The sequence below is a fragment of the Bombina bombina genome, chromosome 5, assembly GCF_027579735.1.
Source record: "Bombina bombina isolate aBomBom1 chromosome 5, aBomBom1.pri, whole genome shotgun sequence".
Classification (NCBI taxonomy): Eukaryota; Metazoa; Chordata; class Amphibia; order Anura; family Bombinatoridae; genus Bombina; species Bombina bombina.
This window is the reverse complement of record NC_069503.1, coordinates 46,192,809-46,218,345: the sequence shown is the minus strand read 5'-3', so window position 1 is coordinate 46,218,345 and position 25,537 is coordinate 46,192,809. Positions and strand designations below refer to the sequence as shown.

Below are 25,537 nucleotides of genomic sequence, written 5' to 3'. Positions count from 1 at the left end.
CTGCCTCTAAACTTATTTCACTCACATCCTCCTTCGGTCTCTCACAATCCACCCCATTCCCGACTCACCGTGATGGACACTCCATCGACCTGGTATTTTCCTACCTCTGCTCTATATCTGACACCACCTGTTGCCCTTTTCCCATTTCAGACCATCACTTGGTCACCTATAATATTAATGCAACAGCTAAACCCACTTCTCCATTCCGCCCCCGCACCTGTAGAAATACACATGCTGTGGATCCGCTCCAATTTTCAAAAATCATTCAAAATCTCCTCCCTCACACCTCCACTATAACCTGCCCTGATCTCGCTAAAGCCCACTATAACAAAACCTCTCCTCTGCATTAGACACACTTGCCCCTCCCCAGCTGCGCAAAACACCACGCCGTCAGTTACAGCCCTGGCATGCTCAGCAAACACGCTATTTGCAAAAATGCTCCCGTACTGCTGAGCGTGTCTGGAGGAAAACTCACTCTGAACCTGATTTCATACACTATAAGTTTATTCTTCGCTCATACACTTCCGCCCTTCACTTAGCCAAACAAACTTACTTCTCTTCTCTCATATCTACTCTTTCCTCAAACCCTAAACGACTCTTCTCCACCTTTAACTCTCTCCTCTACCCACCTGCTCCACCACCCCCGCCTGTCTTTAGTGCTCAAGATCTGGCTGACTACTTTTTAAACAAAACACATACTATCCAAAGGAACATCCCAACACCAACCTGCAATACTCCAACAACAGGCCCAATTACTCCCTCTGCCACCCTCTGTAACTTCCATCCAACCACTGAGAATGAAGTTTCTTCCTTACTATCTTCCTCACGCCTCACTACCTGCCCACTCGACCCTATGCCTTCCCATCTAATTCCCTCCCTATCTTCCACCCTCACTCCTGCTCTTACCCACATCTTCAACCTATCTCTCTCTACCGGCTCATTCCCATCTTCTTTCAAACACGCAAAAGTCACTCCCATACTCAAAAAACCCTCCCTCAACCCTAATTCTCCTGAAAGCTACCGCCCCATATCACTGCTTCCACTAACATCAAAACTCCTTTAAAAATTAGTTTACAATCGCCTAACCCACTTCCTGTCCGCCAACTCCTTGCTTGACCCACTGCAATTCGGATTCCACCCAAAACACTCAACTGAGACTGCCCTTACCAAGGTCACAAACGATCTTCTCTCTGCTAAAAATATTGGCCACTACTCTATACTCATCTTACTTGACCTCTCAGCTGCCTTCGACACAGTTGACCACCCCCTTCTCCTACAGACCCTTAGCTCTTTTGGCCTCTGTGACACTGCTCTTTCCTGGATTCACTCCTATCTTTCTCACAGGTCTTTTTCTGTGTCACTTGCCGGCGACTCCTCCTCTCCTATGCCTCTGTCTGTTGGAGTACCTCAAGGATCTGTTCTGGGTCCTCTACTCTTCTCCATCTATACTTCTTTGCTAGGTAAACTTATCAACAGTTATGGTTTCAAATATCACCTCTATGCTGATGACACCCAGATCTACCTTTCCACCCCTGCTCTCTCTCCCTTTGTCCTCTCTCATGTCAGCAACCGCTTATCTGGTATTTCTTCCTGGATGGCCTCTCACTACCTAAAGATTAACATGTCCAAGACTGAGCTCCTTCTTATCCTCCCCTCAAGCTCTACGCCGACTTCTGACTTCTCTATCCCTGTTGACGGCATCACCATTTCCCCATCGCCCCAAGTCCGTTGCCTCGGAGTCACACTTGACTCAAACTTATCCTTCATCCCCCATATCCAATTGCTTTCTACATCCTGCCGCAATCATCTACGCAATATTTCTAAAATTGGCCCTTTTCTGAGCGCTGACACCACAAAGCAAATAATCCACTCCCTTGTTATCTCCCGACTTGACTACTGCAACAACCTACTCGCTGGCCTTCCTCTTTCCCGCCTCTCCCCCCTTCAATCCATCCTAAATGCCTCTGCCAGGCTGATCCACCTTTCCCGTCGAACTGTATCTGCTGCACCTCTCTGTGAGTCCCTTCATTGGCTCCCCATTCACAGCAGAATTAAATTCAAAATTCTCACCCTTACATACAAAACTCTCACCAACGCCGCTCCCCTCTACCTATCCTCTCTAATACACAAGTATACTCCAGCCCGTCCACTAAGATCCAACAATGACCTGCTCCTTGCATCCGCAACTATCACCTCCTGTCATGCTAGACTGCAGGACTTCTGTCGTGCAGCACCTACCCTCTGGAACACTCTCCCTCGTGCTGTCAGGCTTTGCCCTAATCTTTCTTCCTTTAAATGTTCCCTGAAGACTTTTCTGTTCAGGGAAGCCTACCACCCAACTCAATAATAAATTAATTTCACTTACCTAATATTTCCCTCATCTAACTCTGTATTAACATCCTTCTCAATCTTGCAGTCCTCACCTCCTGTTTCCCAACCTCCTACCCTTCTAGATTGTAAGTTCCCACGGGAATAGGGCCCTCAATCCCTCCTGTATGTGTTTGTAAATTTTGTCCTGTATCTTACAAGTCTTGTATTGTTTTATTTAAATGAATTGTATCCATGGACAGCGCTGCGGAATATGTTGGCGCTTAATAAATAAAGTATAATAATAAATAATAATTATAATAATAAGCTTCTCTATTCTCCTTTGTCGGCGAATTTCTCATTCTTGAGTATGCTGAGAATAGAGCTGCCGAGAATTTAATTTGGGCTTCTTTCTTTGCTTTAATTACGTATGTTGTAATATCTGCTTTCAAAGTAGCTTTTGCTGCTTCCCAGTAAATGTCTACATTCCCTGAATAATTCAGATTGTTATACTTTAATTCCTGCCACTTCCCCTTTAAAAACTGAGCAAACTTAAATTAGTTATTCAAATAACTGGGCATATAAAATGAGTTATAATTTTGCTTATTAGATTCCTTTATTATCAAAACTATAGGAGCATGATCTGATAGTGTAAACTCCAAGATTTTTGTGTCCTCAATTCTATTTATCAATGTTCCGGATATCAAAAATAAATCTAACCGAGCTAATGTCAAATGTGATTTCGATAGACACGTAAATTCTAAGTTATTGGGATGAAAAATCTCCATGCATCCCTCAAATTATATTGTTCTAGTAGAGTTGAATTTTTTTTTTTCATATTTTGCATTCCGATTTGGAATTGTTTTCCTCTGATTGCCCCCCAGTTTCCCTCTATCAAGGAGATAATCTGGTGTAATATTGTAGTCTCCCATAATTATTGTCTCATACATTGAAAATTTATCTATAATTTTAAAGATGTTCCACCAGAATTTCCAATCTAATTTATTGGGACCATATATATTTCCAATAAAATAATCCCTACCATCTATATTTATATGTATAAACACATATCTCCCTTCCTTATCGATTATTTTTTTCTTACTTATATAATTCAGTTTCTGGTGTAGTACAATTGCTACCCCCCTTGCAGATTTCTTATATGATGAGCCAATAACTTCAGCTATTCATCCCGCTCTGATTTTTTGGTGTTCACACTCAGACAGGTGTGTTTCCTGGAGGCCTATAATATCCATTTTTTTCTTACTCAAGAAATTCACAATTGCTTTATGTTTTATTGGGGAATTTATCCCCCCCCCCCACATTCCAAGATAGTAATTTAACCATTACCTTCCTTCAGAATATGTATATTAAAAAAAGGGGGGGGGAGGGGGGCGGAAAGAGGGGGAAAGGGGCAAGATCATATACCTCAAAGCAACTAAGTCCTCTCCTTATTGTTTCCATCTTTATCTCATCTTTATGAGTCATTATTCCATATACTTTCATTTTGATACACATTGAACAGATACCCATCTCATCATATTACCCTTTCTATACTCCTAACACCTCTCAGTGAATCCCTTCCCTAGAAATAAATAATAAAAATATATATATATATATATATATATATATATATATATATATATATATATATATATATATATATATATATATATAAAAGAAAAAATAAACCTTCATTAAATATCTAAACACATAAACCTATACAATTACAAAAGAGCTAACCCAATTGTGCAAACATTTCCTTGCCTTTAGTGCTTTACATTTATTTTCATATTTTCAATGAACAAACTAGTATATTATTCCTGTGAACTTTCTGTGAGTATCTAAATATGCAAAAAGAAGGGAAAAGAAAAAAACAAAAAAGAGCAATCACAGCACCGAGACCACCCTCCTCGCTGCCACAGACGACATCCGCACCCTGCTCGACCAAGGAGAGACTGCCGCGCTAATTCTTCTAGACCTCTCAGCCGCATTTGACACTGTAGCCCACAGCGCCCTCCTGACGCGCCTACACGATGCTGGCATCCGCAATAAGGCCCTGGAATGGATCACCTCCTTCCTCAGTGGCAGAACCCAGAAAGTCATTCTCCTACCCTTCTCCTCCAATCCCACAGCAATCAGCTGCGGCGTACCCCAAGGCTCTTCTCTTAGCCCCACACTCTTCAACATCTACATGGCCCCCCTCGCAGCCATCGTCCGACAACACAACCTCAACATCGTCTCCTACGCCGACGATACCCAGTTAATCATCTCACTCACCCGAGACCCCGCCACCGCCAAGAAAAATGTCCACGAAGGACTTACAGCAATCGCCACCTGGATGAACAACAACCGTCTCAAACTCAACACTGACAAGACCGAAATCCTCCTCCTTGGACCCACTAAATCTGCATGGGATGACTCCTGGTGGCCCACATCCCTCGGACACCCTCCAGCTCCAACACACCATGCACGAAATCTAGACGTCATCCTCGACTCATCACTTTCCATGGACCGCCAAGTCAATGCCGTCTCTTCAACTTGTTTTCACATACTCCACCTACTGCGAAAAATCTTCAAGTGGATCCCCACCGAAACTAGAAAATCTGTCACCCACGCCCTCGTCAGTAGTCGACTGGATTACGGCAATGCACTCTACGCCGGGTCCACCATCAAGCTCCAGAAACGACTCCAACGCATCCAGAACACCTCGGCCAGACTCATCCTCGACATCCCTTGCCAAAACCACATCACTGAACACCTAAGGAACTTACACTGGCTCCCCGTCAACAAGAGAATCACCTTCAAGCTCCTAACCCATGCATTCAAGGCCCTCCACAACATCGGTCCTGAATACATCAACCACCGTGTCAATTTCTACACCCCCTCCAGACAACTCCGCTCTGCCGACCAAGCACTCGCAGTCATCCCCTGCATCAAGAAAAAAAACAGCTGGAGGAAAATCCTTCTCCTATATGGCAGCAAGTTCATGGAACTCCCTCCCGCTGCACCTCAGACAATCCACCTCCCTTACAAACTTCAGGAAGGACCTCAAGACCTGGCTCTTCGACTGAATCGTCTTCCCTTAGCCTCCCTCTCCCCCCCTCCCATAGCGCCTTGAGACCCTCAGGGGTGATTAGTTTGCGCTTTACAAGTACCCAATAGATAGATAGATAGAATACACACTGTGCAGCTCTCTGTGCTAGTGAAGGGGTTAATACACAGTGTGCAGCTTTTTGCGCTAGTGAAGGGTTAATAAACACTGTGCAGCTCTCTGTGCTAGTGAAGGGTTAATGCACACTGTGCAGCTTTCTGTGCTAGTGAAGGGTTAATACACACTGTGCTGCTCTCTGTGCTAGTGAAGGGTTAATACACACTGTGCTGCTCTCTGTGCTAGTGAAGGGTTAATACATACTGTGCTGCTCTCTGTGCTAGTGAAGGGTTAATACAGACTGTGCTGCTCTCTGTGCCAGTGAAGGGTTAATACACACTGTGCTGCTCTCTGTGCTAGTGAAGGGTTAATACACACTGTGCAGCTTTCTGTGCTAGTGAAGGGCTAATACACACTGTGCGGCTCTCTGTGCTAGTGAAGGGTTAATACACACTGTGCTGCTCTCTGTGCCAGTGAAGGGGTTAATACACACTGTGCGGCTCTCTGTGCCAGTGAAGGGTTAATGCACACTGTACAGCTCTTTGTCTTAGTGAACGGTTAATACACACTGTGCTGCTCTGTGCCAGTGAAGGGTTAATACACACTGTGCTGCTCTGTGCTAGTGAAGGGTTAATACACACTGTGCTGCTCTGTGCCAGTGAAGGGTTAATACACACTGTGCTGCTCTGTGCTAATGAAGAGGTTAATACATACTGTGCTGCTCTCTGTGCTAGTGAAAGGGTTAATACACACTGTGCAGCTCTCTGTGCCAGTGAAGTGGTTAATACACACTGTGCTGCTCTCTGTGCTAGTGAAAGGGTTAATACACACTGTGCAGCTCTCTGTGAAAGTGAAGTGGTTAAAACACACTGTGCTGCTCCCTGTGCTAGTGAAGGGGTTAATACAGTGTAAATCACTGTGCTGGTGAATGGGTTAATGCACTAGTAGAGGATATGACAGTGACAATGTGCTCAGTGCTAGTGAAAGTGCTAATATATATTGTGTAGCTTTATGTATATAGTGTAGCTGTAATGCACTAGTAGAGGATATGACAGTGACAATGGGCTCAGTTACTAATTCTATAAATTTACAACATTTCTGTGCTAGTGAAGGGTTAATACACACTGCTATGCTCTGTGCTAGTGAAGTGTTAATACACACTGTGCTGCATCAGTGCTAGTGAAGGGTTAATACGCACTGTGATGCATCTGTGCTAGTGAAGGGTTAATACACACTGTGCTGCTCTCTGTGATCGTTAAGGGTTAATACACTGCTGCTCTCTGTGCTAGTGAAGGGTTAATACACACTGTGCTGCTCTCTGTGCTAGTGAAGGGTTAATATACACTGTGCTGCTCTCTGTGCTAGTGAGGGGTTAATACACACTGTGCTGCTCTCTGTGCTAGTGAAGAGGTTAATACACACTGTGCTACGCTCTGTGCTAGTGAAGGGTTAATACACACTGTGCAGCTCTATGTGCTAGTGAAGGGTTAATACCCACTGTGCTGCTCTCTGTTCTCGTGAAGGGTTAATACACACTGTGCTGCTCTCTGTGCCAGTGAAGGGTTAATACAAACTGTGCTGCTCTCTGTTCTAGTGAAGGGTTAATACACTGTGCTGCTCTCTGTGCTAGTGAATGGTTAATACAAACTGTGCTGCTCTCTGTTCTAGTGAAGGGTTAATACACTGTGCTGCTCTCTGTGCCAGTGAAGGGTTAATATACACTGTGCTGCTCTGCTAGTGAAGGGTTAATACACACTGTGCTGATCACTGTGGTGGTGAAGAGGTTAATACAAAGTACAGCTCTTCTCAGTGCTAGTGAAAGTGCTAATATATATTGTGTAGCTTTATGTATATAGTGTAGCTGTAATGCACTTGTAGAGGATATGACAGTGACAATGTGCTCAGTGCTAGTGAAAGTGCTAATATATATTGTGTAGCTTTATGTATATAGTGTAGCTGTAATGCACTAGTAGAGGATATGACAGTGACAATGTGCTCAGTGCTAGTGAAAGTGCTAATATATATTGTGTAGCTTTATGTATATAGTGTAGCTGTAATGTACTAGTAGAGGATATGACAGTGACAATGTGCTCAGTGCTAATGAAAGTGCTAATATATATTGTGTAGCTTTATGTATATAGTGTAGCTTTATGTATATAGTGTAGCTTTGTGTATATAGTGTAGCTGTAATGTACTAGTAGAGGATATGACAGTGACAAAGTGCTCAGTGCTAATGAAAGTGCTAATATATATTGTGTAGCTTTATGTATATAGTGTAGCTGTAATGCACTAGTAGAGGATATGACAGTGACAATGTGCTAGTGAAAGTGCTAATATATATTGTGTAGCTTTATGTATATAGTGTAGCTGTAATGCACTAGTAGAGGATATGACAGTGACAATGTGCTCAGTGCTAGTGAAAGTGCTAATATATATTGTGTAGCTTTATGTATATGGTGTAGCTGTAATGCACTAGTAGAGGATATGACAGTGACAATGTGCTCAGTGCTAGTGAAAGTGCTAATATATATTGTGTAGCTTTATGTATATAGTGTAGCTGTAATGCACTAGTAGAGGATATGACAGTGACAATGTGCTCAGTGCTAGTGAAAGTGCTAATATATATTGTGTAGCTTTATGTATATAGTGTAGCTGTAATGCACTAGTAGAGGATATGACAGTGACAATGTGCTCAGTGCTAGTGAAAGTGCTAATATATATAGTGTAGCTTTATGTATATAGTGCAGCTGTAATGCACTAGTAGAGGATATGACAGTGACAATGTGCTCAGTGCTAGTGAAAGTGCTAATATATATTGTGTAGCTTTATGTATATAGTGTAGCTGTAATGCACTAGTAGAGGATATGACAGTGACAATGTGCTCAGTGCTAGTGAAAGTGCTAATATATATTGTGTAGCTATATGTATATAGTGTAGCTGTAATGCACTAGTAGAGGATATGACAGTGACAATGGGCTCAGTGCTAGTGAAAGTGCTAATATATATTGTGTAGCTTTATGTATATAGTGTAGCTGCACTAGTAGAGGATATGACAGTGACAATGGGCTCAGTGCTAGTGAAAGTGCTAATATATATTGTGTAGCTTTATGTATATAGTGTAGCTGTAATGCACTAGTAGAGGATATAACAGTGACAATGTGCTCAGTGCTAGTGAAAGTGCTAATATATATTGTGTAGCTTTATGTATATAGTGTATCTGTAATGCACTAGTAGAGGATATGACAGTGACAATGGGCTCAGTGCTAGTGAAAGTGCTAATATATATTGTGTAGCTTTATGTATATAGTGTATCTGTAATGTACTAGTAGAGGATATGACAGTGACAATGTGCTCAGTGCTAGTGAAAGTGCTAATATATATTGTGTAGCTTTATGTATATAGTGTAGCTGTAATGCACTAGTAGAGGATATGACAGTGACAATAAGCTCAGTGCTAGTGAAAGTGCTAATATATATTGTGTAGCTTTATGTATATAGTGTAGCTGTAATGCACTAGTAGAGGATATGACAGTGAAAATGGGCTCAGTGCTAGTGAAAGTGCTAATATATATTGTGTAGCTTTATGTATATAGTGTAGCTGTAATGCACTAGTAGAGGATATGACAGTGACAATGTGCTCAGTGCTAGTGAAAGTGCTAATATATATTGTGTAGCTTTATGTATATAGTGTAGCTGTAATGCACTAGTAGAGGATATGACAGTGACAATGGGCTCCGTGCTAGTGAAAGTGCTAATATATATTGTGTAGCTTTATGTATATAGTGTAGCTGTAATGTACTAGTAGAGGATATGACAGTGACAATGTGCTCAGTGCTAGTGAAAGTGCTAATATATATTGTGTAGCTTTATGTATATAGTGTAGCTGTAATGCACTAGTAGAGGATATGACAGTGACAATGTGCTCAGTGCTAGTGAAGTGAAAGTGCTAATATATATTGTGTAGCTTTATGTATATAGTGTAGCTGTAATGCACTAGTAGAGGATATGACAGTGACAATGTGCTCAGTGCTAGTGAAAGTGCTAATATATATTGTGTAGCTTTATGTATATAGTGTAGCTGTAATGCACTAGTAGAGGATATGACAGTGACATTGTGCTCAGTGCTAGTGAAAGTGCTAATATATATTGTGTAGCTTTATGTATATAGTGTAGCTGTAATGCACTAGTAGAGGATATGACAGTGACAATGGGCTCAGTGCTAGTGAAAGTTCTAATATATATTGTGTAGCTTTATGTATATAGTGTAGCTGTAATGCACTAGTAGAGAATATGACAGTGACAATGTGCTCAGTGCTAGTGAAAGTGCTAATATATATTGTGTAGCTTTATGTATATAGTGTAGCTGTAATGCACTAGTAGAGGATATGACAGTGACAATGTGCTCAGTGCCAGTGAAAGTGCTAATATATATTGTGTAGCTTTATGTATATGGTGTAGCTGTAATGCACTAGTAGAGGATATGACAGTGACAATGTGCTCAGTGCTAGTGAAAGTGCTAATATATATTGTGTAGCTTTATGTATATAGTGTAGCTGTAATGCACTAGTAGAGGATATGACAGTGACAATGGGCTCAGTGCTAGTGAAAGTGCTAATATATATTGTGTAGCTTTATGTATATAGTGTAGCTGCACTAGTAGAGGATATGACAGTGACAATGTGCTCAGTGCTAGTGAAAGTGCTAATATATATAGTGTAGCTTTATGTATATAGTGTAGCTGTAATGCACTAGTAGAGGATATGACAGTGACAATGTGCTCAGTGCTAGTGAAAGTGCTAATATATATTGTGTAGCTTTATGTATATAGTGCAGCTGTAATGCACCAGTAGAGGATATGACAGTGACAATGTTCTCAGTGCTAGTGAAAGTGCTAATATATATTGTGTAGCTTTATGTATATAGTGCAGCTGTAATGCACCAGTAGAGGATATGACAGTGACAATGTGCTCAGTGCTAGTGAAAGTGCTAATATATATTGTGTAGCTTTATGTATATAGTGTAGCTGTAATGCACTAGTAGAGGATATGACAATGACAATGTGCTCAGTGCTAGTGACAGTGCTAAGATATATTGTATAGCTTTATGTATATAGCGTAGCTGTAATGCACTAGTAGAGGATATGACAGTGACAATGTGCTCAGTGCTAGTGAAAGTGCTAATATATATTGTGTAGCTTTATGTATATAGCGTAGCTGTAATGCACCAGTAGAGGATATGACAGTGACAATGTGCTCAGTGCTAGTGAAAGTGCTAATATATATTGTGTAGCTGTATGTATATAGTGTAGCTGTAATGCACTAGTAGAGGATATGACAGTGACAATGGGCTCAGTGCTAGTGAAAGTGCTAATATATATTGTGTAGCTTTATGTATATAGTGTAGCTGTAATGCACTAGTAGAGGATATGACAGTGACAATGGGCTCAGTGCTAGTGAAAGTGCTAATATATATTGTGTAGCTTTATGTATATAGTGTAGCTGTAATGCACTAGTAGAGGATATGACAGTGACAATGGGCTCAGTGCTAGTGAAAGTGCTAATATATATTGTGTAGCTTTATGTATATAGTGTAGCTGTAATGCACTAGTAGAGGATATGACAGTGACAATGTGCTCAGTGCTAATGAAAGTTCTAATATATATTGTGTAGCTTTATGTATATAGTGTAGCTGTAATGCACTAGTAGAGGATATGACAATGACAATGTGCTCAGTGCCAGTGAAAGTGCTAATATATATTGTGTAGCTTTATGTATATAGTGTAGCTGTAATGCACTAGTAGAGGATATGACAGTGACAATGTGCTCAGTGCTAGTGAAAGTGCTAATATATATTGTGTAGCTTTATGTATATAGTGTAGCTGTAATGCACTAGTAGAGGATATGACAGTGACAATGTGCTCAGTGCTAGTGAAAGTGCTAATATATATTGTGTAGCTTTATGTATATAGTGTAGCTGTAATGCACTAGTAGAGGATGTGACAGTGACAATGTGCTCAGTGCTAGTGAAAGTGCTAATATATATTGTGTAGCTTTATATATATAGTGTAGCTGTAATGCACTAGTAGAGGATGTGACAGTGACAATGTGCTCAGTGCTAGTGAAAGTGCTAATATATATTGTGTAGCTTTATGTATATAGTGTAGCTGTAATGCACTAGTAGAGGATATAACAGTGACAATGTGCTCAGTGCTAGTGAAAGTGCTAATATATATTGTGTAGCTTTATGTATATAGTGTAGCTGTAATGCACTAGTAGAGGATATGACAGTGACAATGTGCTCAGTGCTAGTGAAAGTGCTAATATATATTGTGTAGCTTTATGTATATAGTGTAGCTGTAATGCACTAGTAGAGGATATGACAGTGACAATGTGCTCAGTGCTAGTGAAAGTGCTAATATATATTGTGTAGCTTTATGTATATAGTGTAGCTGTAATGCACTAGTAGAGGATATGACAGTGACAATGTGCTCAGTGCTAGTGAAAGTGCTAATATATATTGTGTAGCTTTATGTATATAGTGTAGCTGTAATGCACTAGTAGAGGATATGACAGTGACAATGTGCTCAGTGCTAGTGAAAGTGCTAATATATATTGTGTAGCTTTATGTATATAGTGCAGCTGTAATGCACTAGTAGAGGATATGACAGTGACAATGTGCTCAGTGCTAGTGAAAGTGCTAATATATATAGTGTAGCTTTATGTATATAGTGTACTGTAATGCACTAGTAGAGGATATGACAGTGACAATGTGCTCAGTGCTAGTGAAAGTGCTAATATATATTGTGTAGCTTTATGTATATAGTGTAGCTGTAATGCACTAGTAGAGGATATGACAGTGACAATGTGCTCAGTGCTAGTGAAAGTGCTAATATATATTGTGTAGCTTTATGTATATAGTGTAGCTGTAATGCACTAGTAGAGGATATGACAGTGACAATGTGCTCAGTGCTAGTGAAAGTGCTAATATATATTGTGTAGCTTTATGTATATAGTGTAGCTGTAATGCACTAGTAGAGGATATGACAGTGACAATGTGCTCAGTGCTAGTGAAAGTGCTATTATATATTGTGTAGCTTTATGTATATAGTTTAGCTGTAATGCACTAGTAGAGGATATGACAGTGACAATGTGCTCAGTGCTAGTGAAAGTGCTAATATATATTGTGTAGCTTTATGTATATAGTGTAGCTGTAATGCACTAGTAGAGGATATGACAGTGACAATGTGCTCAGTGCTAGTGAAAGTGCTAATATATATTGTGTAGCTTTATGTATATAGTGTAGCTGTAATGCACTAGTAGAGGATATGACAGTGACAATGTGCTCAGTGCTAGTGAAAGTGCTAATATATATTGTGTAGCTTTATGTATATAGTGTAGCTGTAATGCACTAGTAGAGGATATGACAGTGACAATGTGCTCAGTGCTAGTGAAAGTGCTAATATATATTGTGTAGCTTTGTATATAGTGTAGCTGTAATGCACTAGTAGAGGATATGACAGTGACAATGGGCTCAGTGCCAGTGAAAGTGCTAATATATATTGTGTAGCTTTATGTATATAGTGTAGCTGTAATGTACTAGTAGAGGATATGACAGTGACAATGTGCTCAGTGCCAGTGAAAGTGCTAATATATATTGTGTAGCTTTATGTATATAGTGCAGCTGTAATGCACTAGTAGAGGATATGACAGTGACAATGTGCTCAGTGCTAGTGAAAGTGCTAATATATATTGTGTAGCTTTATGTATATAGTGTAGCTGTAATGCACTAGTAGAGGATATGACAGTGACAATGGGCTCAGTGCTAGTGAAAGTGCTAATATATATTGTGTAGCTTTGTATATAGTGTAGCTGTAATGCACTAGTAGAGGATATGACAGTGACAATGGGCTCAGTGCCAGTGAAAGTGCTAATATATATTGTGTAGCTTTATGTATATAGTGTAGCTGTAATGTACTAGTAGAGGATATGACAGTGACAATGTGCTCAGTGCTAGTGAAAGTGCTAATATATGTTGTGTAGCTTTATGTATATAGTGCAGCTGTAATGCACTAGTAGAGGATATGACAGTGACAATGTGCTCAGTGCTAGTGAAAGTGCTAATATATATTGTGTAGCTTTATGTATATAGTGTAGCTGTAATGCACTAGTAGAGGATATGACAGTGACAATGTGCTCAGTGCTAGTGAAAGTGCTAATATATATTGTGTAGCTTTATGTATATAGTGCAGCTGTAATGCACTAGTAGAGGATATGACAGTGACAATGTGCTCAGTGCTAGTGAAAGTGCTAATATATATAGTGTAGCTTTATGTATATAGTGTAGCTGTAATGCACTAGTAGAGGATATGACAGTGACAATATGCTCAGTGCTAGTGAAAGTGCTAATATATATTGTGTAGCTTTATGTATATAGTGCAGCTGTAATGCACTAGTAGAGGATTTGACAGTGACAATGTGCTCAGTGCTAGTGAAAGTGCTAATATATATTGTGTAGCTGTATGTATATAGTGTAGCTTTATGTATATAGTGTAGCTGTAATGCACTAGTAGAGGATATGACAGTGACAATGGGCTCAGTGCTAGTGAAAGTGCTAATATATATTGTGTAGCTTTATGTATATAGTGTAGCTGTAATGCACTAGTAGAGGATATGACAGTGACAATGTGCTCAGTGCTAGTGAAAGTGCTAATATATATTGTGTAGCTTTATCTATATAGTGTAGCTGTAATGCACTAGTAGAGGATATGACGGTGACAATGTGCTCAGTGCTAGTGAAAGTGCTAATATATATTGTGTAGCTTTATGTATATAGTGCAGCTGTAATGCACTAGTAGAGGATATGACAGTGACAATGTGCTCAGTGCTAGTGAAAGTGCTAATATATATTGTGTAGCTTTATGTATATAGTGTAGCTGTAATGCACTAGTAGAGGATATGACAGTGACAATGTGCTCAGTGCTAGTGAAAGTGCTAATATATATTGTGTAGCTTTATGTATATAGTGTAGCTGTAATGCACTAGTAGAGGATATGACAGTGACAATGTGCTCAGTGCTAGTGAAAGTGCTAATATATATTGTGTAGCTTTATGTATATAGTGTAGCTGTAATGCACTAGTAGAGGATATGACAGTGACAATGGGCTCAGTGCTAGTGAAAGTGCTAATATATATTGTGTAGCTTTATGTATATAGTGTAGCTGTAATGCACTAGTAGAGGATATGACAGTGACAATGGGCTCAGTTACTAATTCTATGAATCTGCAGCATTTAAACAATGTTACAAAGCATCCAATTGTCTTTGAAATGTTTGCATTTATTTTCTTTTGTCTGATTGGCTACTGCTTAACATGTGACTTCTCTGCATGTATTCTGGGAGTTGTAGTTCAGTATTGAACTGACCTTTGTTCCCCCCCCATTTACTTCCTGTGCAGCTGCTGCTGGGTGAGTGAGTCAGGCTGTGTGTATTGTGTGATAAAACGTTTTAGTCACTTTCTAGTCTTCTTAAAAAGTTTATAATTTTTATAAATGTTGTTCTTTTAATGCTTGTTATTCATCTGCTTGTGCCAGGCAATGGAGTAAAAAGTTCTATTCTTCTCAAGTAAAGGGTTAAATATACACTGTGCAGCTCTCTGTGCTAGTGAAGGGGTTAATACACACTGTGCTGCTCTCTGTGCTAGTGAAGGGTTAATACACACTGTGCTGCTCTCTGTGCCAGTGAAGGGTTAATACACAATGTGCTGCTCTCTGTGCTAGTGAAGGGTTAATACACACTGTGCTGCTCTCTGTGCTAGTGAAGAGTTAATACACACTGTGCTGCTCTCTATGCTAGTGAAGGGTTAATACACACTGTGTTGCTCTCTGTGCTAGTGAAGGGTTAATACACACTGTGCAGCTCTCTGTGCTAGTGAAGGGTTAATAAACACTGTACTGCTCTCTGTGCTAGTGAAGGGTTAATACACAGTGTGCTGCTCTCTGTGCTAGTGAAGGGTTAATACACACTGTGCAGCTCTCTGTGCTAGTGAAGGGTTAATACACACTGTGTTGCTCTCTGTGCTAGTGAAGGGTTAATACACACTGTGCAGCTCTCTGTGCTAGTGAAGGGTTAATACACACTGTGCAGCTCTCTGTGCTAGTGAAGGGTTAATAAACACTTTACTGCTCTCTGTGCTAGTGAAGGGTTAATACACAGTGTGCTGCTCTCTGTGCTAGTGAAGGGTTAATACACACTGTGCTACTCTCTGTGCCAGTGAAGGGTTAATACACACTGTGCAGCTCTCTGTGCTAGTGAAGGGTTAATAAACACTGTACTGCTCTCTGTGCTAGTGAAGGGTTGATACACAGTGTGCTGCTCTCTGTGCTAGTGAAGGGTTAATACACACTGTGCTGCTCTCTGTGCCAGTGAAGGGTTAATACACACTGTGCAGCTCTCTGTGCTAGTGAAGGGTTAATACACACTGTGCAGCTCTCTGTGCTAGTGAAGGGGTTAATACACACTGTACTGCTCGCTGTGCTAGTGAAGAGTTAATACACACTGTGCTGCTCTCTGTGCTAGTGAAGGGTTAATACACACTGTGCAGCTCTTTGTCTTAGTGAAGGGTTAATACACACTGTGCTACTCTATGTGCTAAAGAAGGGTTAATACACACTGTGCTGCTCTCTGTGCTAGTGAAAGGTTAACCCCTTAACGACCGAGGACGTGCAGGGTACGTCCTCAGAAAAAAGGCAGTTAACGCCTGAGGACGTACCCTGCACGTCCTCAGTGTGGAAAGCAGCTGGAAGCGATCCTGCTCACTTCCAGCTGCTTTCCGGTTATTGCAGTGATGCCTCGATATGGAGGCATCCTGCAATAACATGTTTAAGCCATCCGGTGCAGAGAGAGCCACTCTGTGGCCCTCTCTGCACCGGAGATCGGTGGCTTGCGGCGTTGGTGGGTGGGAGCCGGACCGGGGAGGCGGGTGGCGGCCATCGATGGCCCTGCTGATGTGGAGGGGGGGCGGGATCGTGGGCGGGGGTGACCGGGGGCGCGCACGGGAGGGCGGGGGCGGGCGCGTGCACGGGGAGGGAGCGGGTGGGAACCGCCACACTACAGAAAATCTTTAATAAAACATGTTAAAAAACGGCCTTAAAAGTATTAAAAAAAAATGATAAGCAAGGTGGTGGGGGTTTGTCTGTGTGGGGGGGGGGAAGCTACACTACAGAAAAAAAAACAAAAAAATAAAAAAAAGCACTTTTTTGTTGCAAACTGGGTACTGGCAGACAGCTGCCAGTACCCAAGATGGCCCCCAATAAGGCAGAGGGGAGGGTTAGAGAGCGGTTTTGGGGGGGGATCAGGGAGGTTGGGGGCTAAGGGGGGGATCCTACACTGTAGCATATGTAAATATGCTAAAAAATAAATAAATTAAAAAACCCTTTTATTTTAGTACTGGCAGACTTTCTGCCAGTACTTAAGATGGCGGGGACAATTGTGGGGTGGGGGAGGGAAGGGAGCTGTTTGGGAGGGATCAGGGGGTGGGATGTGTCAGGTGGGAGGCTGATCTCTACACTAAAGCTAAAATTAACCCTGCAAACTCCCTACAAACTCCCTAATTAACCCCTTCACTGCTAGCCATAATATACGTGTGAGGCGCAGCAGGATTTAGCAGCCTTCTAATTACCAGAAAGCAACGCCAAAGTCATATATGTCTGCTATTTCTGAACAAAGGGGATCCCAGACAAGCATTTACAACCATTTGTGCCATAATTGCACAAGCTGTTTGTAAATGATTTCAGTGAGAAACCTAAAATTGTGAAAAATTTAACGTTTTTTTTAATTTGATCGCATTTGGCGGTGAAATGGTGGCATGAAATATACCAAAATGTGCCTAGATCAATACTTGGGGTTGTCTACTACACTACACTAAAGCTAAAATTAACCCTACAAGCTCCCTAAAAACTCCCTAATTAACCCCTTAACTGATGGGCATAATACACTTGTGGTGCGCAGTGGCATTTAGCGGCCTTCTAATTACCAAAAAGCAACGCCAAAGCCATATATGTCTGCTATTTCTGAACAAAGGGGATCCCAGAGAACAATTTACAACCATTTATGCCATAATTGCACAAGCTGTTTGTAAATAATTTCAGTGAGAAACCGAAAGTTTGTGAAAATATTTGTGAAAAAGTGAACGATTTTTTGTATTTGATCGCATTTGGCGGTGAAATGGTGGTATAAAATATACCAAAATTGGCCTAGATCAATACTTTGGGATGTCTTCTAAAAAAAAATATATACATGTCAAGGGTTATTCAGGGATTGCTGAAAGATATTAGTGTTCTAATGTAACTAGCGCTCATTTTGGAAAAAAATGGTTTGGAAATAGCAAAGTGCTACTTGTACTTATTGCCCTATAACTTGCAAAAAAGCAAAGAACATGTAAACATTGGGTATTTCTAAACTCAGGACAAAATTTAGAAACTATTTAGCATGGGTGTTTTTTGGGGGTTGTAGATATGTAACAGATTTTGGGGGTCAAAGTTAGAAAAAGTGTGTTTTTTTTTCCATTTTTCCTCATATTTTATAATTTTTTTTATAGTAAATTATAAGATATGATGAAAATAATGGTATCTTTAGAAAGTCCATTTAAAGGCGAGAAAAACGGTATATAATATGTGTGGGTACAGTAAATGAGTAAGAGGAAAATTACAGCTAAACACAAACACCGCAAAAATGTAAAAATAGCCTTGGTCCCAAACGGACAGAAAATGGAAAAGTGCTGTGGTCATTAAGGGGTTAATACACACTGTGCTGCTCTCTGTGCCAGTGAAGGGTTAATACAGTGCCAGTGAAGGGTTAATACACACTGTGCTGCTCTATGTGCCAGTGAAGGGTTAATACAGTGCCAGTGAAGGGTTAATACACACTGTGCTGCTCTCTGTGCTAGTAAAGGGTTAATACACACTGTGCTGCTCTCTGTGCTAGCGAATGGGTTAATAAACACTGTGCTGCTCTCTGTGCTAGTGAAGAGTTAATACACACTGTGCAGCTCTCTGTGCTAGTGAAGGGTTAATACACATTGTGCTGCTCTCTGTGCTAGTGAAGGGTTAATACACACTGTGCTGCTCTCTGTGCCAGTGAAGGGTTAATACACACTGTGCTGCTCTCTGTGCTAGTGAATGGGCTAATAAACACTGTGCTGCTCTCTGTGCTAGTGAAGGGTTAATACACACTGTGCTGCTCTCTGTGCTAGTGAAGGGTTAATACACACTGTGCTGCTCTCTGTGCTAGTGAGGGGTTAATACACACTGTGCTGCTCTCTGTGCTAGTTAATGGGTTAATAAACACTGTGCTGCTCTCTGTGCTAGTGAAGGGTTAATACACACTATGCAGCTCTCTGTGCTAGTGAAGGGTTAATACACACTGTGCTGCTCTCTCTGCTAGTGAAGGGTTAATATACACTGTGCTGCTCTCTGTGCTAGTGAAGGGTTAATACTGTGCAGCTCTCTGTGCTAGTGAAGGGTTAATACACACTGTGCAGCTCTCTGTGCTAGTGAAGGGTTAATACACACTGTGCTGCTCTCTGTGCCAGTGAAGGGTTAATACACACTGTGCTGCTCTCTGTGCCAGTGACGGGTTAATACAGTGCCAGTGAAGGGTTAATACACACTGTGCAGCTCTCTGTGCTAGTGAAGGGTTAATACACACTGTGCTGCTCTCTGTGCTAGTGAAGGGTTAATACACACTGTGCTGCTCTCTGTGCTAGTGAAGGGTTAATACACACTGTGCAGCTCTCTGTGCTAGTGAAGGGTTAATACACACTGTGCTGCTCTCTGCGCTAGTAAAGGGTTAATACACACTGTGCTGCTCTCTATGCTAGTGAATGGTTAATAAACACTGTACTGCTCTCTGTGCTAGGGAAGGGGTTAATACACACTGTGCAGCTCTCTGTGCTAGTGAAGGGGTTAATACACACTGTACTGCTCGCTGTGCTAGTGAAGAGTTAATACACACTGTGCTGCTCTCTGTGCTAGTGAAGGGTTAATACACACTGTGCAGCTCTTTGTCTTAGTGAAGGGTTAATACACACTGTGCTACTCTATGTGCTAAAGAAGGGTTAATACACACTGTGCTGCTCTCTGTGCTAGTGAAAGGTTAACCCCTTAACGACCGAGGACGTGCAGGGTACGTCCTCAGAAAAAAGGCAGTTAACGCCTGAGGACGTACCCTGCACGTCCTCAGTGTGGAAAGCAGCTGGAAGCGATCCTGCTCACTTCCAGCTGCTTTCCGGTTATTGCAGTGATGCCTCGATATGGAGGCATCCTGCAATAACATGTTTAAGCCATCCGGTGCAGAGAGAGCCACTCTGTGGCCCTCTCTGCACCGGAGATCGGTGGCTTGCGGCGTTGGTGGGTGGGAGCCGGACCGGGAGGCGGGTGGCGGCCATCGATGGCCCTGCTGATGTGGAGGGGGGCGGGATCGTGGGCGGGGGTGACCGGGGGGCGCGCACGGGAGGGCGGGGGCGGGCGCGTGCACGGGGAGGGAGCGGGTGGGAACCGCCACACTACAGAAAATCTTTAATAAAACATGTTAAAAAACGGCCTTAAAAGTATTAAAAAAAAAATGATACGCAAGGTGGTGGGGGTTTGTCTGTGTGGGGGGGGGAAGCTACACTACAGAAAAAAAAACAAAAAAATAAAAAAAAGCACTTTTTTGTTGCAAACTGGGTACTGGCAGACAGCTGCCAGTACCCAAGATGGCCCCCAATAAGGCAGAGGGGAGGGTTAGAGAGCGGTTTTGGGGGGGATCAGGGAGGTTGGGGGCTAAGGGGGGGATCCTACACTGTAGCATATGTAAATATGCTAAAAAATAAATAAATTAAAAAACCCTTTTATTTTAGTACTGGCAGACTTTCTGCCAGTACTTAAGATGGCGGGGACAATTGTGGGGTGGGGGAGGGAAGGGAGCTGTTTGGGAGGGATCAGGGGGTGGGATGTGTCAGGTGGGAGGCTGATCTCTACACTAAAGCTAAAATTAACCCTGCAAACTCCCTACAAACTCCCTAATTAACCCCTTCACTGCTAGCCATAATATACGTGTGAGGCGCAGCAGGATTTAGCAGCCTTCTAATTACCAGAAAGCAACGCCAAAGTCATATATGTCTGCTATTTCTGAACAAAGGGGATCCCAGACAAGCATTTACAACCATTTGTGCCATAATTGCACAAGCTGTTTGTAAATGATTTCAGTGAGAAACCTAAAATTGTGAAAAATTTAACGTTTTTTTAATTTGATCGCATTTGGCGGTGAAATGGTGGCATGAAATATACCAAAATGTGCCTAGATCAATACTTGGGGTTGTCTACTACACTACACTAAAGCTAAAATTAACCCTACAAGCTCCCTAAAAACTCCCTAATTAACCCCTTAACTGATGGGCATAATACACTTGTGGTGCGCAGTGGCATTTAGCGGCCTTCTAATTACCAAAAAGCAACGCCAAAGCCATATATGTCTGCTATTTCTGAACAAAGGGGATCCCAGAGAACAATTTACAACCATTTATGCCATAATTGCACAAGCTGTTTGTAAATAATTTCAGTGAGAAACCGAAAGTTTGTGAAAATATTTGTGAAAAAGTGAACGATTTTTTGTATTTGATCGCATTTGGCGGTGAAATGGTGGTATAAAATATACCAAAATTGGCCTAGATCAATACTTTGGGATGTCTTCTAAAAAAAAATATATACATGTCAAGGGTTATTCAGGGATTGCTGAAAGATATTAGTGTTCTAATGTAACTAGCGCTCATTTTGGAAAAAAATGGTTTGGAAATAGCAAAGTGCTACTTGTACTTATTGCCCTATAACTTGCAAAAAAGCAAAGAACATGTAAACATTGGGTATTTCTAAACTCAGGACAAAATTTAGAAACTATTTAGCATGGGTGTTTTTTGGGGGTTGTAGATATGTAACAGATTTTGGGGGTCAAAGTTAGAAAAAGTGTGTTTTTTTTCCATTTTTCCTCATATTTTATAATTTTTTTTATAGTAAATTATAAGATATGATGAAAATAATGGTATCTTTAGAAAGTCCATTTAAAGGCGAGAAAAACGGTATATAATATGTGTGGGTACAGTAAATGAGTAAGAGGAAAATTACAGCTAAACACAAACACCGCAAAAATGTAAAAATAGCCTTGGTCCCAAACGGACAGAAAATGGAAAAGTGCTGTGGTCATTAAGGGGTTAATACACACTGTGCTGCTCTCTGTGCCAGTGAAGGGTTAATACAGTGCCAGTGAAGGGTTAATACACACTGTGCTGCTCTATGTGCCAGTGAAGGGTTAATACAGTGCCAGTGAAGGGTTAATACACACTGTGCTGCTCTCTGTGCTAGTAAAGGGTTAATACACACTGTGCTGCTCTCTGTGCTAGCGAATGGGTTAATAAACACTGTGCTGCTCTCTGTGCTAGTGAAGAGTTAATACACACTGTGCAGCTCTCTGTGCTAGTGAAGGGTTAATACACATTGTGCTGCTCTCTGTGCTAGTGAAGGGTTAATACACACTGTGCTGCTCTCTGTGCCAGTGAAGGGTTAATACACACTGTGCTGCTCTCTGTGCTAGTGAATGGGCTAATACACACTGTGCTGCTCTCTCTGCTAGTGAAGGGTTAATACACACTGTGCTGCTCTCTGTGCTAGTGAAGGGTTAATACACACTGTGCTGCTCTCTGTGCTAGTGAGGGGTTAATACACACTGTGCTGCTCTCTGTGCTAGTTAATGGGTTAATAAACACTGTGCTGCTCTCTGTGCTAGTGAAGGGTTAATACACACTATGCAGCTCTCTGTGCTAGTGAAGGGTTAATACACACTGTGCTGCTCTCTCTGCTAGTGAAGGGTTAATATACACTGTGCTGCTCTCTGTGCTAGTGAAGGGTTAATACTGTGCAGCTCTCTGTGCTAGTGAAGGGTTAATACACACTGTGCAGCTCTCTGTGCTAGTGAAGGGTTAATACACACTGTGCTGCTCTCTGTGCCAGTGAAGGGTTAATACACACTGTGCTGCTCTCTGTGCCAGTGACGGGTTAATACAGTGCCAGTGAAGGGTTAATACACACTGTGCAGCTCTCTGTGCTAGTGAAGGGTTAATACACACTGTGCTGCTCTCTGTGCTAGTGAAGGGTTAATACACACTGTGCTGCTCTCTGTGCTAGTGAAGGGTTAATACACACTGTGCAGCTCTCTGTGCTAGTGAAGGGTTAATACACACTGTGCTGCTCTCTGCGCTAGTAAAGGGTTAATACACACTGTGCTGCTCTCTATGCTAGTGAATGGTTAATAAACACTGTACTGCTCTCTGTGCTAGGGAAGGGGTTAATACACACTGTGCAGCTCTCTGTGCTAGTGAAGGGGTTAATACACACTGTACTGCTCGCTGTGCTAGTGAAGAGTTAATACACACTGTGCTGCTCTCTGTGCTAGTGAAGGGTTAATACACACTGTGCAGCTCTTTGTCTTAGTGAAGGGTTAATACACACTGTGCTACTCTATGTGCTAAAGAAGGGTTAATACACACTGTGCTGCTCTCTGTGCTAGTGAAAGGTTAACCCCTTAACGACCGCGGACGTGCAGGGTACGTCCTCAGAAAAAAGGCAGTTAACGCCTGAGGACGTACCCTGCACGTCCTCAGTGTGGAAAGCAGCTGGAAGCGATCCTGCTCACTTCCAGCTGCTTTCCGGTTATTGCAGTGATGCCTCGATATGGAGGCATCCTGCAATAACATGTTTAAGCCATCCGGTGCAGAGAGAGCCACTCTGTGGCCCTCTCTGCACCGGAGATCGGTGGCTTGCGGCGTTGGTGGGTGGGAGCCGGACCGGGAGGCGGGTGGCGGCCATCGATGGCCCTGCTGATGTGGAGGGGGGGCGGGATCGTGGGCGGGGGTGACCGGGGGCGCGCACGGGAGGGCGGGGGCGGGCGCGTGCACGGGGAGGGAGCGGGTGGGAACCGCCACACTACAGAAAATCTTTAATAAAACATGTTAAAAAACGGCCTTAAAAGTATTAAAAAAAAATGATAAGCAAGGTGGTGGGGGTTTGTCTGTGTGGGGGGGGGAAGCTACACTACAGAAAAAAAAAACAAAAAAATAAAAAAAAAGCACTTTTTTGTTGCAAACTGGGTACTGGCAGACAGCTGCCAGTACCCAAGATGGCCCCCAATAAGGCAGAGGGGAGGGTTAGAGAGCGGTTTTGGGGGGGATCAGGGAGGTTGGGGGGCTAAGGGGGGGATCCTACACTGTAGCATATGTAAATATGCTAAAAAATAAATAAATTAAAAAACCCTTTTATTTTAGTACTGGCAGACTTTCTGCCAGTACTTAAGATGGCGGGGACAATTGTGGGGTGGGGGAGGGAAGGGAGCTGTTTGGGAGGGATCAGGGGGTGGGATGTGTCAGGTGGGAGGCTGATCTCTACACTAAAGCTAAAATTAACCCTGCAAACTCCCTACAAACTCCCTAATTAACCCCTTCACTGCTAGCCATAATATACGTGTGAGGCGCAGCAGGATTTAGCAGCCTTCTAATTACCAGAAAGCAACGCCAAAGTCATATATGTCTGCTATTTCTGAACAAAGGGGATCCCAGACAAGCATTTACAACCATTTGTGCCATAATTGCACAAGCTGTTTGTAAATGATTTCAGTGAGAAACCTAAAATTGTGAAAAATTTAACGTTTTTTTTAATTTGATCGCATTTGGCGGTGAAATGGTGGCATGAAATATACCAAAATGTGCCTAGATCAATACTTGGGGTTGTCTACTACACTACACTAAAGCTAAAATTAACCCTACAAGCTCCCTAAAAACTCCCTAATTAACCCCTTAACTGATGGGCATAATACACTTGTGGTGCGCAGTGGCATTTAGCGGCCTTCTAATTACCAAAAAGCAACGCCAAAGCCATATATGTCTGCTATTTCTGAACAAAGGGGATCCCAGAGAACAATTTACAACCATTTATGCCATAATTGCACAAGCTGTTTGTAAATAATTTCAGTGAGAAACCGAAAGTTTGTGAAAATATTTGTGAAAAAGTGAACGATTTTTTGTATTTGATCGCATTTGGCGGTGAAATGGTGGTATAAAATATACCAAAATTGGCCTAGATCAATACTTTGGGATGTCTTCTAAAAAAAAAATATATACATGTCAAGGGTTATTCAGGGATTGCTGAAAGATATTAGTGTTCTAATGTAACTAGCGCTCATTTTGGAAAAAAATGGTTTGGAAATAGCAAAGTGCTACTTGTACTTATTGCCCTATAACTTGCAAAAAAAGCAAAGAACATGTAAACATTGGGTATTTCTAAACTCAGGACAAAATTTAGAAACTATTTAGCATGGGTGTTTTTTGGGGGTTGTAGATATGTTACAGATTTTGGGGGTCAAAGTTAGAAAAAGTGTGTTTTTTTTCCATTTTTCCTCATATTTTATAATTTTTTTTATAGTAAATTATAAGATATGATGAAAATAATGGTATCTTTAGAAAGTCCATTTAAAGGCGAGAAAAACGGTATATAATATGTGTGGGTACAGTAAATGAGTAAGAGGAAAATTACAGCTAAACACAAACACCGCAAAAATGTAAAAATAGCCTTGGTCCCAAACGGACAGAAAATGGAAAAGTGCTGTGGTCATTAAGGGGTTAATACACACTGTGCTGCTCTCTGTGCCAGTGAAGGGTTAATACAGTGCCAGTGAAGGGTTAATACACACTGTGCTGCTCTATGTGCCAGTGAAGGGTTAATACAGTGCCAGTGAAGGGTTAATACACACTGTGCTGCTCTCTGTGCTAGTAAAGGGTTAATACACACTGTGCTGCTCTCTGTGCTAGCGAATGGGTTAATAAACACTGTGCTGCTCTCTGTGCTAGTGAAGAGTTAATACACACTGTGCAGCTCTCTGTGCTAGTGAAGGGTTAATACACATTGTGCTGCTCTCTGTGCTAGTGAAGGGTTAATACACACTGTGCTGCTCTCTGTGCTAGTGAAGGGTTAATACACACTGTGCTGCTCTCTGTGCTAGTGAATGG

General features: G+C 41.7%; 1 protein-coding gene across 2 annotated transcripts in view; it reads left to right on the top strand.

The window, feature by feature from the left end:
• The first annotated feature begins 14,893 nt into the window (after positions 1-14,893).
• Positions 14,894-25,537, top strand: part of LOC128659805 (gastrula zinc finger protein XlCGF8.2DB-like) — a 92,160-nt gene continuing 81,516 nt past the window's right edge. Inside the window, exon 1 of one of the 2 annotated variants that reach the window (XM_053713376.1) lies at positions 14,894-14,915. The gene's annotated coding sequence lies outside the window, so the exon portion shown is untranslated. The remainder of the gene's footprint in view (positions 14,916-25,537) is intronic. The other variant, XR_008402481.1, reaches the window with a different exon arrangement.